General features: G+C 32.9%; 1 long non-coding RNA gene across 1 annotated transcript; it reads left to right on the top strand.

Annotated features, from left to right (window-relative positions):
• The first annotated feature begins 2,078 nt into the window (after positions 1–2,078).
• On the top strand, positions 2,079–2,786 carry LOC146723282 (uncharacterized). Its single transcript, XR_014924644.1, has 2 exons — positions 2,079–2,598; positions 2,661–2,786. It is a non-coding gene; the product is annotated as an uncharacterized LOC146723282 (long non-coding RNA).
• Positions 2,787–16,732: the final 13,946 nt, after the last annotated feature.

Here is a 16,732-nt window from a genome sequence, read left to right as displayed (position 1 = left end):
TGAATTCATTTTTGGGAATCTTTGTGTGTGACTCTATAAAATGCCATCTATTATTGATACCGTTTAATGCAAGATCTACGGAAACATTAGTAAATAATGAAACAACGTCCAATGAAGCTATTATGTCGGTATCTTGTATTGTTTTCCCTGATAGAATGTTGCATATATCAAAACTGTTATTTACAAAACTGTCCGCTCTAGGAAGGCTATCTTTTAAAATTTTATGAAGGAAAGAAGCAATATTATATAGAGAAGTATTTATTGAGGAAACTATTAATCTAAAAGGAATATTTTCCTTGTGGATCTTGGGGAGCCCATAAGCTTTAGGAAGAAGAGAGTCGCTTGAAAATAAATAATAATATTCTTTTTTGTTGATGAAGTCTTTTTTCAACCATTTTTTTAAACAAATATTGAGGTCTTTTTCTATTTTTGTTGATGGATTGTTTTTAACTATGGTATACGTAGAATCGTCTTCTAGGAGACTCTCAACTTTTTTTATATAAAATTCTTTTTCTAGTGCGACTGTAATGCTGCCTTTATCTGCTCTGGTAAATAAAATATTAGGATTTTGATTGCAGAATTTAATTGTGTCTTTATGCATGTGAAATAATTTTTCTTGTATGTCCGTTTTTTTGTCGTTATTGTTTAAAAATAATGAAAATTGTGGAATGGCAGCATTACGAATCGAAGTAAGATTTCTGATCCCGTTAGAATTGCTTTCTATATCTTTGATGAATTCGTGTATAGCTACTTTTTTATTTAATTTAACTGGGAGACTAAATTCACCTCCCAATTGTAATAGATTGGTTACATTGGGGGGAATTTTTTTATCAGTCAAATTAATAAACCATTTCTGGTTAGTTTGTTGTAAAGGGTTATGTGTAGCATAACGAAAACTGAAAAAGTGAACCATCAACAAAAATAGAAAAAGACCTCAATATTTGTTTAAAAAAATGGTTGAAAAAAGACTTCATCAACAAAAAAGAATATTATTATTTATTTTCAAGCGACTCTCTTCTTCCTAAAGCTTATGGGCTCCCCAAGATCCACAAGGAAAATATTCCTTTTAGATTAATAGTTTCCTCAATAAATACTTCTCTATATAATATTGCTTCTTTCCTTCATAAAATTTTAAAAGATAGCCTTCCTAGAGCGGACAGTTTTGTAAATAACAGTTTTGATATATGCAACATTCTATCAGGGAAAACAATACAAGATACCGACATAATAGCTTCATTGGACGTTGTTTCATTATTTACTAATGTTTCCGTAGATCTTGCATTAAACGGTATCAATAATAGATGGCATTTTATAGAGTCACACACAAAGATTCCCAAAAATGAATTCATAGGTATGATAAAATTTATATTAACTTCTACATTTTTCACTTTTAATAACATAACTTACAAACAAATTTATGGGACTCCTATGGGTTCCCCACTTTCTCCGATCATTGCCGATATAGTCATGCAGGACTTGGAAACATCAGTAATTAGTAATTTAAATTGCGAAATGACTTTCTATTTCCGTTATGTAGACGACATTATTTTATGCACTTCCGCTGACAATATTACATATGTTTTGAACGAATTCAACAATTATAACGATAGACTACAATTTACATTGGAAAAGGAGGATAATCGTTGTATAAGCTTTTTAGACATAATGATCAAAGTAATAGATAACAAAATTTATTTAGATTGGTATCACAAAAAGACATTCTCAGGTAGATTACTTTCATTTTTTTCAAATCATCCGACTTGTCATAAAATAGGAACAATTTATAACTTGGTAGATAGAGCTTTATTACTATCACATCCGCAATTTCACAAAAAAATATAGAGAAAGCTATTAACATTTTGCTATCCAACGGTTATCCTCTTGATCTAATTTTCACAGAAATAAAACGCAGATTAAAAAATCTCTCAACTAAGAAATTTAACAAGCCTAATAATAACAATATAACAGATACTAATAATACTAATACTAACATTAAATATTTTGTCATACCATATATAGAATCAATATCTGAGAAAGTTGCTTCAGCAATAAGAAGACCTGACGTAGTGGTAGGATATCGTTGCATTAAAAAATTAAATGACTTCATAAGAGTTCAAAAGGACAAAAATAATTGCCCCACGAATTCTAACGTTATTTACAAATTGAATTGCAACGATTGTGACGCCACATATGTCGGACAGACAAAAAGACAGTTAGGAACGAGACTTAAAGAACATAAAAATAATATTAAATTAGACTCTGCTAGACATTCGGCTATCACGGAACACATTCTAAACGAACAACATACATTTGACTGGGACAATATTAAAATTATGGATCATGAAAAGAATTACCAAAAAAGACTAATATCTGAAATGATCCACATTAAAGAACAGAAAAATGGAATTAATTTAAATACAGACACCGAATTGTTAGACAGTAGTTATTTTGACATACTTAAAAAATTTGCTGAATCATAATTTAGAAAAAACATTGGTAATAAATAAATACATCACGCTCTCTATTTTGACATTTGGTATTCAGACTTCGCAACACACACTTGAAATATCGGGGAAAAGGACTTGTTAAAACGATAATGTAAGTTGAAAGATTTTTTAATTTTTTCTGACATTGATTTAATTCGCGTATTATATCCGTAGCATGCTCAAATATCGCATAACTTGGCATCTCAGACCAATCGCCTTGCATATCTATTGGTCAACAGCGAAGAATCGTTTCAATTTTATATTTTAATATTTAACTAACTTTGTATTTTTAACATCTAACTTTATATTTTAATATTTAATTTTTATGTATTGATAAAGACTGTAGTGCAGTCGAAACGTTTACAATTTATATCGATTCTGTAACGGAATGTTAATTTAATGATTTAACTATTAATAAAAAAAAAATTTTTTACATCTTATTTATTTGCTCGTTTAGTTGGCCTACTATATATGATTGTTTAATTTTGTTTAATTTATACGAGCCTTTCATTAATTAATATAATAATATTATATGTATTATTAATCAGTGTCCAGCAGACTCAATGAAAAAAATTCCCTGATTTTTTAGTATTCTTCCAAATATATAATCTGCATATATGTATATGATAAATCAATTCGATGTTAAATCATGAAATCCTTGAGATATTTTTGTCAACAATGAAAAGGTTCAAAAGTTAAAACAAAAATTTAAATCAATTATACAATCTGCATTATGTACGATAATCGAGACAAACATGTCACCAAAAATTATTTAAATAAATTTTTTAGTTTCGTCTCGATCAAACACATTGAAATAAAATAACACAACGATGAAACTATAAATTAACGAACACGCTGTAGATGAATCAATTTCTAATAACACGGAAAATTAGCGTGCTGGGAATCAAGGAAAAGTTTATATTTATTTAATAAAAAATTTTTAATTATTGAGACAAATGTAGAATGTGAAAAAATTCAGATAAGTAGTCAAATTTCCTGACTTTTCCCTGATCCTATCATATTCTGAGAAATATTTATGCAAGAAGGATTTAATCGACAAACGCGTTATGCAAATATACATCGACATGCAGTTTATGGAATCTTTTCAATAATAATGTAATAAACGACAATAATATAATAATATTATATGTATTATCAGTGTAATAATAATGTATTAGTTAAAAATTTGATTAACATCGATACAGCATAGCAAATATAGTTGAAATATTTAAATACGTTCATGTCAATTATAGTTTACAGGAACAAAAAAAAAGCCAAGTTATTTTATATATAATTATAATTAATAGTATTTATTGCAATCGTTAGCATCGTCGAAAGGTTTTTTAAATTTTATAATTGACTAATATTATATGACTCCACTGATGAAGACTGCGTACAGTCGAAACGTTTGTGATTTAATTGTATCAATAAGTTTTAATTATTTTTATATGGTATAATTAGGAAGTAATAAAAATTTATATTCATTAACATCCTAATAATTTATGCTCTTGAGTTTACTTACATTAATTTTACAATTTTATTTTAATATATAAGAGCGTTATAATTTTTACTAGTTTATCAAAAAAAAAAAAGATTTACAAATCGTACACTTTTACAGGTCACTTTGCGTGTTACGCACTCATCAAGTTCGAAAGATATTCGCTGAATGGCTCTCTTCGCGGTCTGTGCATATTTGGCTTTCCCTACTGACCAATTTCTCCTTTCCTTTCCTTCGCGATGATCTTTCTCGCTAAACTGAATTCAGCCTTCGCGGAACGGTGCCCCTAAATTGGTCACTGTAGTGATATATAGGTTCCCTCGGATTGGTCATATCTGCCAGACTCATCTTCCCGCTCCTTTCTACTCGAATTTTAATGATCGCGCGTTAACGCGAACTCTTAACCGATTTAAGGATAAACCGGTTTCGACGATTTAGGCTAAATTGAATTTCAGCGATTATTCAGCGACCTCAATGTTACGTGACAGTAATGTTTCCAATTACAGTTACATTAACGAATGAATGTAACGATGCATCTCCCCAAGAATCCTTTACAAAAATCCATATAATTCGTCTTTGATTATTTGTTTATCGAAATATAAAATGGTCAATCGTTAAAGAACCGACTTTATATGATCGCGCCGAAATATGCGGGCGCGATTAGACGTTGTAAAGCTGCCGCCGTCTGAGATTTCATAATTCGACTGATAAATCAATCGTCCTCGATCAATTCCCCGAATACGGGGAACGAAAGAGTTACGGCGACGTATCGTGGAATCTACGGGCACTCTCTCGGAATTCACGGAGGAAACTAGAATAGCCCGAAGGGCCAGACATAGGGGCCCTATTATAGGCACCTATGCCGCCACTTAAGATCCCGAGCCACACGGATGGACCGGATGAGAGGAACTATTAAAGCGCTAACCGCGGCTGCAACCGTTTTCGAGCACTTTTTGTGTCTAAGGCCGGACCGTAACGTTCCTTTATAGATGCTTCGCTCCCTTCATTAGTTTTGCGCGAGGCCTCGTTAGAATTCACAATAGACCCCACGAGAACGCACCTCGGCATTTTGCAAAAAATCTTTGCGACTCTAAACTACCACTTTGTGGTATTTTACGCATAAAATAAACCGATACAGAAAATATATTCCTATTAAAATTAAAATGTTATTTATTTTAAGTTTTGCGCGCAATTTCTGTATACAAATAAATAACTCTGGATTATAATCATTGATTTAATTTTATAATAAGATTAACTGATTAATTAGTAATTAGAATTGTTTTATTTTAATTTTTCTATATTAAAAGAGAGAAAAGTAACACAGAAAAATTTGTTTTTATCATTTTCAAATGCTACCTGAAAAGTTTAGATATTATTCTGAAAAGATATAGTTTAGATATTCAAAATAAAGAATGCAACCACTTTATGGTATTTTACACATAAAACAAACCGATACAGAAAATATATTCCTATTAAAATTAAAATGTTATTTATTTTAAGTTTTGCGCGCAATTTCTGTATACAAATAAATAACTCTGGATTATAATCATTGATTTAATTTTATAATAAGATTAACTGATTAATTAGTAATTAGAATTATTTTATTTTAATTTTTCTATATTAAAAGAGAGAAAAGTAACACAGAAAAACTTGTTTTTATAATTTTCAAATGCTACCTGAAAAGTTTAGATATTCTTCTGAAAAAAAAGATATAGTTTAGATAGATTCAAAATAAAGAATACAACACGTTTTCTATTATATATTCGAAAAAAAGAAATGAATTGATTAGCTGTGATTGTTTAGCTGATGACAACCGATAATTTTACGAGTCTGCTTGCCGGAGGCAATTCCAAAAGTCGTTAATTCACCTGTTGAGTTAGCGCCTTAAAATGCAATCATCAATCATCAATCACAATTAACTTCTCGGCCGTCTTAATCGGCCGTTCTTGAAAAATCGTAAATGTCGAGTTTCGCGAATTGTGCGAGTCGATTGGCCGGAAATGGTCTTAAATTTTTTTAGCCCATCCCTCAGCGGCACGGCATTCTTGAATATGTTCTGATACGCTCAAAGAGAAGCTGTGTATCATCTTAATAAAAAAAGGAAACATCGAGAACATACAATGAGGCGCGGCACGATAATTTAGGGAATTAACGAGGCATCCCAATAAATCCGATGATTGACGGTCCATTTAATTCCTCGGGCAAGGAAGGCAAAGAAGGCTGAACGGCAGGATTAATCCTTTTCATCGATCGCTAATAATCCGGCCAACAAATCGCGATTAAAATAAACCGAGTCGAAAAAGAACAATATAAAGAAAGATTAAGGAAAAATATAAAGTTGAGAAAAAAACTATATTTTCTTTCATTATTCTTATTCGTATATAAAAGTTTAGAAAAATCTTGGTAAAAATGACATTTTATTTTATTTATATAAAATATTTGTAAAGAATGTTTTTTTACGCATGGAATCTTTAAAATAATAAATATTTTTGAATCTATTTGTTTAAATACATCAATTTAAAAAAGAAAAACAATTTTGAAATTAAAATTCAAAAACAAATTTAAAATTTAAAAAGTTATATTCGGATAAAAAATATTTTTTTCTCTCTAAATTTTAAAATAAATGCATTGGATTAGTATTGTTATTGTCATGGATTTTTTCAACCACATTTCTTGTTTACTACGCAGCAATGTTAAGTTAAGCTGACATAATCCATCAAAAATTTTTCTTTTTCCTTGGTATTTGTTTAATTTAAGGCCTACAAATTCTATAAATCCCGTAACGGTGTGGACCACGTTTGAACAATGAGCATCCTTTGTCTTAACATCTGTGAAACTGTTTCCGAAAGAATTCTTCGTAAATCGTGTTGCGACTTTCTCGTCTCGCGGAGAAAGCGCAATCAACCGGTGCATTCCGCGAAACTGACGACCGAGATGCGGCGGCTGCATCGGAGGTCGAGAGCCACGTTCTCGTACACCGTAATCAGGGACACGCGCTCGAAGCAGAGGGTCCTGCCTTTAACCCGGCAGGTTAAGTATAGTTTTGTGCGCCTCTCGCTCGCAGCAAGAGACCGGAGATGGTGTTCATCGGCGGAAATGAGCCGGCGCTGCACGAACGAGCCGCGGCCTTTCTCGGAAGTGGCGCGACCTTGGCCGGATACGTCCGGGAAAAACAGTCCGCAAAACGGCTCCGCGTCCGATATTACGCGTTGCACGCACACCGTACTCGCGACCTTGACGCTCTGTCCAATCAAGACGGGAGCCTAGTCCCGATTCGACAGGATCCTGTTGAATCGGGATGGGAATGCACTACGGGTCCCGATTTGACAGGTCCTGTCAAATCGGGATGGGAACGCACTACGGGTCCCGATTTGACAGGTCCTGTCAAATCGGGATGGGAACGCACTACGGGTCCCGATTCGACAGGATCCTGTCGAAAGTACCGATCGAGCACAAGACCTGCAAAAGTCCCGATCGAGCACAATAATTTTTTTACGTGAGATATGTGCGGATTCTGAATCGCGCAATGCGATAAAAATCACGGCGAGGTTTTGATTTTTAGAAATTAATATGTGCTAATTTATTTTCTTGTCATGAAGAAAGCATTTATCTGACTCGGGCTATGATGACTGTCAGTGTCATTGGTTGGAAATACGAAATTTTCGTAATTGTTACATTTGTCAGTAATCTCAGAAATATGATAGCGAGTTAAAAAGAAAAGACATGTAATATTTATAAAATATACAAAATTGTAATACATATTAATCTCTTTAATAACTCTTATATTAAATTGTAACTAATTAAATAATTTAGATAAAAAATAAAATATAAAGAATTGTTTTCATTGTCTGAAAAAATCGTAAAATAAAGCAATAAATATATTTCAATTAGAGAGAATTATCAAAAAATTAATATTATCTATTGCATTTGAAAGATTTCGGATTGCATTCGTATCTATCAATACAGGATGCGCACAGTATTTTTATAAAATATCTGCACTCTATTTTTATAAAATATAATTTTAACGACTTGATCTCTTGCTAGAGATAAACTGTGAAAACGAAATATGCATAGGAGTAAAGGGAAAAGGGGATTATTCTATTGTTAATTGCGTGGAAGCAATTAGACTCCATAAGTCTTTAATCTAAAGCGTCCGTCATTTCGCGCGCATTACGCTTTCAAAGAATTTCAAGCAACTGCATATAATAATCGATCGTTAAGTAACGGATGCAAAGGTGAAAATTCCTGTGAGCCATTTAGCGTACATCATATGCGAGAATAATTATCCGTCGATTTCAGACCGTGTAAGTTCTTTGTGGGAATATTTAAATGCTTTTCTTACAGGTATTCAACTTGCATAATAGTATGAGTACGTGCGTATGCATTTTCATGCTGAGAACTCAAGTGAGATATTACTTGAAAGACGCATAGTGTATATTACACATATATTATTAATATATATAAATTTTATATCTTAAGTTACAATTTTTTCGATAATTTTAATATTGATTGTTTTCTTATTACATTTTTAACAAAAGTTGCAGCCAAATAATTATCTGACAATAAAGATTAATGCACTTTAAATATCAAGATTGAAAAATTTAATAACACCACTATACATTTTATTGTAATATTTAACTACTTCGTAATATTTTAAATAAAATGTAATATTTTCAACTATTAAAATATTCTTTGACATAAAATATTACCAATTGTACCTGAGATTGATAAAGACTTTGAATCAAATATATTGTGTGCTAAATAAAATAATAAAATTAATATTATATAAAACTGCAATTAATAATATAACAATTGCATAATTAAATAATAAAAGTAGACCAATAATTATCCACGTAAAAATGCGTAAGTAGTTAGTAAATAATCTTAAAACTTGTACAAATAATCTCAGCTAACTGAATGACGTTAAGGTGAATACGAGCGTGCAGCGAGCGTGGGTCGAATAAAAAGTAGGTGAAGGGTTGTTCTCAAGGAATAGCGAGCGATTAAGCAACGCGTTTAACGAGGGTCAGGTGTGCCAAGACAATTATTATATTACGGTAGCTTGACGCTCGACTGAACAGCATCGAACATGTGTATGTATATCATTAATCTATTATGTGTCATTGTGAATGCGCTAATATTTCCTGCCCACCTGATTAGGCTCGATCAGGTCACAGGTTGCGAAAAGTACTGTAAATGATACACGATTTTTAAACTGATGTGTTACTGAAAAGTGACACAAAAAGTACGAGCGTTATATCGTTTAAAGTTCTATACCATTTTGTATAATTTGTAAAATGATATAAGATATTATTTTATATTGCTTATGTGCAACGGATTGTAATATAGAATTAAATAAATATGTGTTTAATGACAGGTAATGTGATTTAACTACAAGATGCATTAATGGTTTAATCTTGGCTTTTTTGTATAAATGTGGACAGTCACATATCTTTTACTTCTAAATTGTAAGCAGGTCTTACTTTAATAAAATTTTTTCTAAATGTGATTACACATCAACATTTTTATTTTATATTGCTTATGTGCAACGGATTGTAATATAGAATTAAATAAATATGTGTTTAATGACAGGTAATGTGATTTAACTACAAGATGCATTAATGGTTTAATCTTGGCTTTTTTGTATAAATGTGGACAGTCGCATATCTTTTACTTCTAAATTGTAAGCAGGTTTTACTTTAATAAAATTTTTTCTAAATGTGATTACACATCAATATTTCTTTCTAATTTGATTGAAGCAATTATGGAACGTATAAAAGCCATTCATAAAATTGCATCATTGAGATGTATGCAAGCATGCATAAGAGATACGCGCTTTATCACGCACCGTTTACATCTGTTTCCGCGCGGAATTACGCAATCGTTACGCGTCCGTGCAGACATGCAGCATGATGTGCACGCAACCAGTTATTAATATCGCCGCATCGCGAGCGCGGTCGTGATACCGTATAGTCTCCCCTGTATTTTAAGAGGGTTAATACATGTCGTTTATCAACGACAAACCGCAAATACGTCGAATGAAATACGGTCGAAGTAATAGCCGCCGTAAAAACCCGGAATATGCCCTGTGGACCCGATCGATAACGCCCACACACACGTGCCGGGCCCGCAATTTCCATTCCCCCTAGGGAGACCGATAATTCGCGTAAAAAGCCTCGGCTCATAATTAAATCTATCTCATGTATCAGTAACTCTCGCGCTTTCGTGCTCGCTCGTTGCAATATTTCTCTGGCGATCCAATTTCGCAAATTTTGCCTCGGTCAAAATTAATTAAAGATAATGAGAGAGAGAGATAAAAATTGATTTGGAAAAACCAATTTCCAAATGGTGCATTTGTTTTGTATGTTTAGCGTTAAATATTTTCCAGTAGCCACATAATTTTTAAAATAATGATATGAGGACTTATTAAAATGTTATACAAAAACACTAGATTTTATTGTAATTTCTTTCTTCTATTATTGGATTTGTAAGAAAGATAATCTTTTTCAATTTTTTATTTAATAAATCCTTAATTTGAAAATATCGTTAAAAATAATTTTTTATAACTTTTTATAAATATATCACAGAGAATCTATATAAAAAATGCATTTGATGATGATATAAGAAATAAGCCAAATAAAACGTAAATCAAGTACCTCAATTATCAAACTGCCAAAGGCACAATAGCATTTGAAAATTTAATACTCTGAACTCATCGGTAACTCTAAAGTGATTTTTACAAAATGACGTATCCGGAGTTAAAGCAAATTGACATCAAGAGTCACGTGTAATGACAACGCAGCAAGGACACCGACATGACCGACGTCATCCTACATTACGACATTTCCTTCGTGCTGGTGTAGAAAAACACCTTGGTCGATATCGCGAGAGTACAATGGACAAAAAAAATTACATAAGATCTCGAGGGGGCACCTGAAACAAACCATTGTCTTCTCTTTGTTGACCTTTCGCGTAGACAGGAAAAATTGCATGTAACTATTGCATTCAAGGATATGTCATCGAAGGAATCGCAATGTCATGTCATTCTATAGCTGGACTATAATTTTATATCTTTGTTGAAATTTTTATAAATGGGAGCATAATTAGTTGATTTTAAACTATAACTGCTCATAAGAAAAAAGTAGAACTATGAAACATAAGAAAATATATAATACCGAATTTACACACTTGAAGAGAATTAATTTTAACTTTTTTAAATATAAGATATACGCGAATTTTCAATATCTGTAATTTGCAAATCTATAAATTAAAAAGTCTAAATTTAACATATATAAGATAGGCAATAAGAGCCAAATCGCGGATGACAGTGCGTTATTCTAAACGAAACTAAATTTTTTCGTTAGAATTAAATACCTGTGCACAAGGCACCAAATTTTTACTTGGACACGGCCAAGATATAAAATTGGAATAATCTCTACAAGAGATTTTTAATTCCATGTATCCCCTATTCCCCCTAAAGAAATAAAGTGCGAGAGAAAAATATAGATCCGAAAGTCGCAGAATCGGGAATCGAACCCGAGACCTTTCGCTTGCCGGGCGACTGTTCTTCCAACTGAGCTATTCAGATCCTTTCGATTCTATACTTTTCTCTGTTATATATATTAATGTTGGTAAATAAACGCCTTTAAGCCAGCGTGTATAAATTAAGAGTTTAACTAGGCTCTGTAATATATAAATATAAATTTAACATATATAAGATAGGCAATAAGAGCCAAATCGCGGATGACAGTGCGTTATTCTAAACGAAACTAAATTTTTTCGTTAGAATTAAATACCTGTGCACAAGGCACCAAATTTTTACTTGGACACGGCCAAGATATAAAATTGGAATAATCTCTACAAGAGATTTTTAATTCCATGTATCCCCTATTCCCCCTAAAGAATCGATTCCCGATTCTGCGACTTTCGGATCTATATTTTTCTCTCGCACTTTATTTCTTTAGGGGGAATAGGGGATACATGGAATTAAAAATCTCTTGTAGAGATTATTCCAATTTTATATCTTGGCCGTGTCCAAGTAAAAATTTGGTGCCTTGTGCACAGGTATTTAATTCTAACGGAAAAAAAAAAAAAAATTTAGTTTCGTTTAGAATAACGCACTGTCATCCGCGATTTGGCTCTTATTGCCTATCTTATATATGTTAAATTTATATTTATATATTACAGAGCCTAGTTAAACTCTTAATTTATACACGCTGGCTTAAAGGCGTTTATTTACCAACATTAATATATATAACAGAGAAAAGTATAGAATCGAAAGGATCTGAATAGCTCAGTTGGAAGAGCAGTCGCCCGGCAAGCGAAAGGTCTCGGGTTCGATTCCCGATTCTGCGACTTTCGGATCTATATTTTTCTCTCGCACTTTATTTCTTTAGGGGGAATAGGGGATACATGGAATTAAAAATCTCTTGTAGAGATTATTCCAATTTTATATCTTGGCCGTGTCCAAGTAAAAATTTGGTGCCTTGTGCACAGGTATTTAATTCTAACGAAAAAATTTAGTTTCGTTTAGAATAACGCACTGTCATCCGCGATTTGGCTCTTATTGCCTATCTTATATATGTTAAATTTATATTTATATATTACAGAGCCTAGTTAAACTCTTAATTTATACACGCTGGCTTAAAGGCGTTTATTTACCAACATTAATATATATAACAGAGAAAAGTATAGAATCGAAAGGATCTGAATAGCTCAGTTGGAAGAGCAGTCGCCCGGCAAGCGAAAGGTCTCGGGTTCGATTCCCGATTCTGCGACTTTCGGATCTATATTTTTCTCTCGCACTTTATTTCTTTAGGGGGAATAGGGGATACATGGAATTAAAAATCTCTTGTAGAGATTATTCCAATTTTATATCTTGGCCGTGTCCAAGTAAAAATTTGGTGCCTTGTGCACAGGTATTTAATTCTAACGAAAAAATTTAGTTTCGTTTAGAATAACGCACTGTCATCCGCGATTTGGCTCTTATTGCCTATCTTATATATGTTAAATTTATATTTATATATTACAGAGCCTAGTTAAACTCTTAATTAAAAAGTCTAATTTTATATAAGTCAAAAACATAATAGATGCGATATTTCTATTCTATTATTTGTCCTAAATAAATATTGCACATATGTGCAATGACTCTTAAAAAATTGCAATATTAACAGTGAACAACAAAGTTACTTTTGATTAATTTTTGGAGTAGTATCACTCCGGCACTTCTGGTTGTTATTTCATGTCGATGTTGGCGCGATTTATTCGACGGGAATACAAAGTGCCTCATTTTCAAAGTTTGGCCTTGAATATTAGACATTTTAATTAATTAGCTGTACGAGCTATCTCGAGTCAAAATTTTTCTCTTATTTTAACTTTAATGTTCGAATTAATATTTGCTTTAATTTAGATCATTCTATTTTGAAATTATTAAACCTTTTTCCGAAAATCTTCTTTTAAATCTCTAAGTGAGAAACTATTCGTTTACTGCCTATTTGAGGTATAAAATAGGAACTGAATATAGTACAATTCCTGTATAAATAAAATCCTCTAGAATCAATAAATGAAAAAATAAGAGATTGAAAATAAGAGACAACAATTTTGATTCGGAATATTTTCCCGAAACACTTTGTCTTTGATTTTTACGCGAGCGATGTTACAAAGAATGAATATGTCTCATAAAGTCACATTGTGCATTAAATTCTTTGCATCGTTGAAACGATACCGTTTTAATTCACTGTGCCGGAAGTGACGATGTAAGCATTAAGGACGAATCAGGACACAAGCAAAGAGCAGAATCAAACTCACGGATTCTCGCTCAGTGAAACTACTAAAAACCAGATATACCGTTCGTGGGAACAAAGCACCTTGCGCATTCGTTAAATTTGTAATGAGCTGCACGCTACACTAATCTGACCTAATCGCAAAGTGAAAACAGCTGTAACAAAGATAATTGCACAGAGCAATATGGTTTCTACAGACAATTTAGAACATAAACCAAATTAAAAACTGGAATATACATATATGTATATATATATTTATATTACATATATGTATATTTATATTTTCATGTGCTGAACATTCGAAATCATTTATAAAATAAATCTAACACTCACACATATATATACACATATGTAATTAAAAGAAATTATATTCTACGCACACGCACAAATGTCATTAATATTTATTACAGCATATTGTCTTTTTTACAAATTATAATTTATTTGATAAATTTTTGTGTCGCTTATAGTAATGAATTTTTGAACTGTCGATTTTCGTATTTACGAAATTCTAAACTCCAACAAAGAGATTTTCTCCAGATAATTATGATCTCGACCAACACGTGGAATGACGGAACAGCTCTCACGTTACTCGTACATACATGTGTATGTGTGTGTGTGTCGTCCGCAATGAACTTCGCACGCCCACGTGCATTTAGGACACGTATATATTATGCGCCGCGTTCCTCTCGGGCGCGCACGTTACTAATTTTTTTCTAAGATAAAGAAACTCGTATGTATAAATCGTTATATCCCGCTACGCGCGGACGAACTGAAACGGAAGCGAGATGAAGGCGTAGACAAAGCGTCTCCGCACGCGTCTCTCGGCTCCGGGGCTCTGGAGCCCGACATACATAAATGCATGAGAAATACGAGCGTGTCGTAGATTACGTTTCGCCACGTTGCTGATTTTAATAAATCCGCTCCCACATGCCTTATTTATCCACAAAATATAGGCACGCCTCTAGACTTGTACACTTTTTCACTTGAAGAAACTCTCAATTGTAACTCTAATATAAGCATATATCTGTTCCATTATTTTATCATTCGTAAAAAAATCACGCCTCTAGACTTGTACACTTTTTTACTTGAAGAAACTCTCAATTGTAACTCTAATATAAGCATATATCTGTTCCATTATTTTATCATTCGTAAAAAAATCACACCTTTAGACTTGTACACTTTTTCACTTGAAGAAACTCTCAATTGTAACTCTAATATAAACATATATCTGTTCCATTATTTTATCATTCATAAAAAAATCAATAAAATTATACACTTCTACGTTTAATTTGTGCAGATTACTTTCCTTTTTGCTTACATCAGCCTGCGCATATTTCTGCGGGAAGAGGCATCTATCTAATTCCTCAAAGCATAGTTTTTCTCCTTCTATCAAGCCGTCCCCTACAGTCTCCTACATACGGTATTTATATTGTATGCGATAAAAATTGTGCCTGATTCGGTCCCCTGTATTTTTTATAATCAAAGACGAAGTGTTTCGGGAAAATATTCCGAGTTTGATTCTGCTCTTTGCTTGTGTCCTGATTCGTCCTTAATGCTTACATCGTCACTTCCGGCACAGTGAATTAAAACGGTATCGTTTCAACGATGCAAAGAATTTAATGCACAATGTGACTTTATGAGACATATTCATTCTTTGTAACATCGCTCGCGTAAAAATCAAAGACAAAGTGTTTCGGGAAAATATTCCGAGTCAAAATTGTTGTCTCTTATTTTCAATCTCTTATTTTTTCATTTATTGATTCTAGAGGATTTTATTTATACAGGAATTGTACTATATTCAGTTCCTATTTTATACCTCAAATAGGCAGTAAACGAATAGTTTCTCACTTAGAGATTTAAAAGAAGATTTTCGGAAAAAGGTTTAATAATTTCAAAATAGAATGATCTAAACTAAAGCAAATATTAATTTGAACATTAAAGTTAAAATAAGAGAAAAATTTTGACTCGAGATAGCTCGTATAGCTAATTAATTAAAATGTCTAATATTATCTAGAAAATAATTTTATGAACCATTGAATCTTATTTTAAAAGGAAGGAAAAGGGTTAACATGAAAATGAGAGAACAAATATAATACTCCATAAATATCTTTATGTACAAAACAGTGCAAATATCTTGATGTAAGCAAAAAGGAAAGTAATCTGCACAAATTAAACGTAGAAGTGTATAATTTTATCGATTTTTTTACGAATGATAAAATAATGGAACAGATATATGCTTATATTAGAGTTACAATTGAGAGTTTCTTCAAGTGAAAAAGTGTACAAGTCTTAATTTTATCGATTTTTTTAGGCTCCCTACACGCATACTCGCCATACTTCCTACACACGTCGATCGCAAAGTAATCTATCCAAGTCGAAATACCGTCGACGAAATCGAGAGGAGAGGTTTCTCACGTTACTCGTCGGCGTATCTGTGTACTTCGTCCAGCCGCCTCCGCACTTACATATACGCATGTGCAATCTATGCGAATGCACATATATATATATATATATATATGTGTGCCGTTTACACGACCCACGGTTTACACACATATTTACACGCACGCGTAATCTTTCCCACCCTTTTTCGTACATACATACGTGTATCCTTGCGTTCCCAAGCAGCGCGTGCTTTTTCCGCGGTTGCGCAACGCGGCGCATCTCTCGCGAGCTCTTCCTGAATGCATCTGACGTAACTCTTATATATCCGCGCTGGTGCATCGTACCGCATGTACGTAATGCACCGCCATGGAAGATCCTCCACCGGAGGATCATCCGGATAACTGTGCACGCCCCGTGGACACGACGCGGAGACCGCGTTCTCTCCCTCTTCCGTCTATATCTCTATCTCTCTTTCTCCTTCTCTGTTTTTCCTTCTTTTTTCATCTCTCTTTCTCTCTCAGCCTCACCGTCGGATGCTGCGCTCGAAACGATTATCAGCGACCGGGATCTCGATAACACGTCGC

Source organism: Nylanderia fulva, unplaced genomic scaffold, assembly GCF_048542155.1.
Source record: "Nylanderia fulva isolate GAGA-0341 unplaced genomic scaffold, ASM4854215v1 Scaffold21, whole genome shotgun sequence".
In the NCBI taxonomy this organism is placed as follows: domain Eukaryota; kingdom Metazoa; phylum Arthropoda; class Insecta; order Hymenoptera; family Formicidae; genus Nylanderia; species Nylanderia fulva.
Note: the sequence above shows the minus strand (reverse complement) of the source record. Positions and strands in the feature narration are given on the sequence as shown.